Source organism: Corvus moneduloides, chromosome 2 (assembly GCF_009650955.1).
Source record: "Corvus moneduloides isolate bCorMon1 chromosome 2, bCorMon1.pri, whole genome shotgun sequence".
NCBI classification, from domain to species: Eukaryota; Metazoa; Chordata; class Aves; order Passeriformes; family Corvidae; genus Corvus; species Corvus moneduloides.
Genome location: NC_045477.1, coordinates 80297305 through 80301657, shown reverse-complemented (window position 1 = coordinate 80301657; position 4353 = coordinate 80297305). Strand labels below are relative to the sequence as shown.

At 41.6% G+C, this 4353-nt stretch overlaps 1 long non-coding RNA gene across 1 annotated transcript; it reads right to left on the bottom strand.

Annotated features, from left to right (window-relative positions):
* Positions 1-1977: 1977 nt before the first annotated feature.
* LOC116439938 lies at positions 1978-4000 on the bottom strand. The gene is made up of 2 exons (XR_004238343.1): positions 3961-4000; positions 1978-3392 (listed from the first exon to the last, which is right to left on the bottom strand). It is a non-coding gene; the product is annotated as an uncharacterized LOC116439938 (long non-coding RNA).
* Positions 4001-4353: the final 353 nt, after the last annotated feature.

The window sequence follows — 4353 nt, the reverse complement described above, 5'->3', positions numbered from 1 at the left end:
GAAGACTAAATTTTGTTGCTAGTATATGCTAAGACTCCTCTGAAAGTCTCCACATGTGAATAGTGAATAAAACATGTTTTATAAGGGGCATTGCTGAAAGTGTGAAACTCGAGGAGGTAAATCATCTTCCCTCCCTGCTCAGCTCTGTCCATGCAGAGGTTGGCATTAAATGTTGGTACAGTAATGATAAACAAAGCAACAATTGCAGCTGGGGTAAGACCTCAGTGTAAGGAGGAGAATTACTCATCCTTAACAGCTTTCTTGGCTTAGGAAATGTTCAACATCTTGATAACAGGGCTTGATACAAAGGTCTTCAACATAATGGTTGATATTTTTAAGAGTGTTAGCGACACAGTCATTCCCAGATTGAAACAGCGAGGTGGCCTCAAAGGAGGGAGGTGGTCCTGGGTTTGGATCTGGGCGTACACCCTGGAGGAGTCCTGTCCACAGAAGGAGCTACACACCCCCTCACTTCTTCCCTTTCCTTTGGCTCAGGGCTCACCGAAAAGCAAGCTGTAAGCTCAAGTCTAAGTTCAAATGTGTCTTCAAATCCCCAGAGCAGATGATTGGTGAGCCACAGTCAGGAGCAGGTTCCAGTGTGTTTCAGCAGGTGAAATGCAGAGACCCTAAAAGTTAGTAAGTTGCATTTGAAAATGTGCTCCTTAAATATAGCAATTATTGGGTCTAGAGATGCCTTTTAAAAACAACAGAAGTATTCCTGTTGTCAATGAGGATGCAGGTTTAAACCCCTTCAGCAGACATTTTGTCTGCTTTTAATGAATTAATTATTTTGAGTACTGTATACAAATTTCATGCTCCTATGGAACCAGCAGTACTAGTCGGAGTAAGGAATGGTGCAGGCAGCCCTGGTTCAAGGTTCAGTGCCCAACAGTCCTTATCAATCTTAGACTTGATTTGTCTTGACTAGATATTGCCAATTATGTCATGGTAACTGAGGTAGATAGATATCTCCTTGGGAGGAAAATAATGGCCAGCATCATTTTGACTTCTCATCTAAAATTGAATTTGAACTCAACTCTCTAGAGAAACACAACCACTGCATTAAACAACTGACGGAATTAGTGCTCTCATTGATCCTGCTCGTCATTACAGATGTGTGCATTTCCATCTGCATCCAACTTCTCCACCTTAGGGAGCCAAACTGTGGCCCTGAATGGGCAGAATGTGCTGGCTTTTCCAGCTGTCCAAAACAGTACCAGCCCTGCTGCTTGTGTCACAGTTGCTCTGGGTTCACACTGGTGTGAATAAGTGGAAGTAGAGGTTGGGTGATGGATGAGATGTGGAGGCGATTTCCCCTTATTTGCTTCAGTGTCTCCTTTTAAAAGCAAGTAGAAAGCAGAAAATGAAAACAACAGTGTCAGTTAACATTGATGAATAAGTTTAAAATTCAAGTTTACATTATAAAATGCATGTCAGCAAATTTCTGTTTTGCTTTCATTTTTTTGACACAAAGTTTCTGAGAAGAGTGTCTATAATATGGACATAGTTCCTGTCTATCAGATGATGATTGAACATTTAACAGGGCCCACAGCTACAGTATAATGAAAGCTACAGTCAAGTATTCACTGGTTGCATCTAGACTTTCCCACTTGGACACTCTGGAGTAAAGGCCTTTAATCACCATGTGATGCATTTACTCACAAAAGATTTGTTATGGGTTTTTTTCTGGAGAGTTTTTTTAAAGACCATTTGGAGGTAGAGGATAAAACATACAACATTTCAGGCATATCACATTTTTGTTCTTGATGCTTTGAAATTTTAGGAGGTTTTTTAAAAGGTCTTTATGATCTGACCAATAACATACAGATATGTAAAAGATTTAACTGCTAAAGACTACCTTTCTTTCTGTTTTGTTTAATTCCCCTTATCCAGAATAGCAGATAATTTTTAAGAGGATTAATCAAAGCAGACATTGATTAAAATGTATGAAAAGAAAGTTTCAGAAAACTAAAAGGAACATTTTTACTCTATCAGTTTATTCACGCAAACTGACTCTGTGACAGATAAAGAGGGCAGGAGGTAGATGAGCAGAGAGGAAAGAACAGCAGCCTTGGAGTGATGACAGAAGGTGCTGGAAGGGTCCGAGACTGTCAGCACAATGTAGGAAGGGAGTGGAGGACAGCATAATGATATCCCTTCCTGTGTGCAGCTTGTGTGAGGGCCCTGATGGATGTGAGGAGTGAGGCTAAGAAGACACAATACTGGTGAGCTGTAAAAGGGAGGTGGATCATCAAATAAGCCCAGGAGTCTGAGGAAGAGAAACTGTATCATGGAATCACAGAATGGCTTGTGTTGGAAGGGACCTTTAAACGTTATCGAGTCCAACCTCCCTGCTGTGGGCAGGGACACCTTTCACTAGGTTGCTCAAAGTCTCATCCAGTCCTCTGATAATCTTCTTGTCCCTACTCTGGACTCACTCCAACAGATCTATGTCCTTTATGTAGCAAGAAATTTCTCTGTATTCCTCTCAGGTTACCAGTCCTTGCTTCCATCCTCTGTAGGCTTCTTTTTTGTGTTTGAGATCGTCCAGGAGCTACTTGTTTATCCTTGCAGGTTTTCTGCCATTTTTGCCCAAGTTCCTTTTCGTTGGAATGCATTGCTCCTGAACTTGGAGGAGGCGATCCTTGAATATTAACGTCTTTCTTGGGCTGCTCTTCCCTCCTGGGCTTTATCTCATGATTCTCTATGCACAACCTTGAAGAGGACGAAGTCTGCTCTCCTGAAAGTCCAAAGCTGTGAGCTTGCTGTGTGATCTCCTCCCTGTCCTAAGCAGTGACCACTTCACGGTCACTACAGCCTGGGCTTCTCTTGAGCTCCCCATTCCCCACTAGTCTCATCTTGTTGGTGAGAACAAGGTCCAGTGGCTGGAGTAGCTGGAATTCTTTTGTGCTGCTCTCCAGGTGCTCTCCTGCTGACCTGCAATCACTCTCTGGACTCTGGGCGTCTACTGCTGGCCCTGTCATCAAACTGGTAGGAGTGGGATGGATTGGGTTCTTCTCCCCCAGCAACATTATTTTTTCCTCTTTATCAGCTTGGCAAGCCTATGACTGAAGATGCTCTTGTCCCTCTCTGACATATGGACTCCATGAGCCCCCAGTAGAATGTTTAAGTTGAGTATCATTTAGTACTAGTGTTGTTTAAGTCCTTAAAATTAGTTAATTTGTTTATTCCTGCTCTTTCTCCTTATTCGATTATTTCAGTCTTCATTCTGAGGTTGCAAAACTTATTTTGAACATTCAGGAAAAACCTATTCATAATTCTAATAGACCTTAATTATAGGAAATTAAATGATCCTCCAAACCTCATATAGACTTCTCTTTCCTCAACATGCTCTTCTCACTGAGGCAGTGGCATGGCAAACATAGTGTTGTCTGTTAATAAAATGCACATAGATAAAAGACATAAAATTAACATATCACAAGATTATAAAATCACAAATTCTATTCAGTCTTCTGTTCCATTTGCCTTCCTGTCAGTTATTAATTTGACCTCTGCAAATATTCTTTGCAGTACGTCACATGGTTATAAATCAGCAAAGCCTTCAAAATTGCAGTCAAATCTCCAAAATACTAAAATAGCCGTATAGTGTAAAATCAAGCATTCAGCTGCTGGTAATGCAATTAAAAATCTATTGGTCTCCACAGGCTAAGAGAGTAGAATTTTGCTGAAGATTGCATGGCAAGCATGGAGCACAGCTGGAGCAGGATGCAGTTTACATGACCCAGAGGTTCCCCACATCTAGAGACACCTTCTATCTTCTTGCCACTTGTTGCCACATTTTCTTTCATTCCTGATTTATAACTTCAGTCTTGTTTATGGTAACATTTGTAAATTTTAGGCAAGTCAAACAAAGGGATAGGTGATATATTCCTCAGCATAGGAAATCTGTTGGAGAGGGACCAAATGAGGATCACAGAGATGATTAGAGGGCTGACCCACCTCTGCTACGAAGACAGAGACGAGGTTGTTCAGCCTGGAGGAGAAAAGGTTCCAGGGAGACCTTACAGCAGCCTTCCAGTGCCTGAAGGGGACCTATAAGAAAGATGGGGATAAACTTTTTAGCTGGGTCTATTGTGATAGGGCAAGGGATAACGGTTTTAAACTAAAAGTGAGTAGATTTAGATAAGATAGAAGATTTTTACAGTAAGGGTGGTGAAACACTGGCACAGGTTGCCCAAAGAGGTAGTAGATGCAACATCGCAACATTCAAGGTCAGGTGGATGGGGCTCTGAGCAACCTGATCTAGTTGAGGATGCCCCTGCTCATTGCAGGAGGATTGAACTGGACAGCCTTTAAAAGTCCCTTTTGAACCCAAACCATTCTATGATTTTT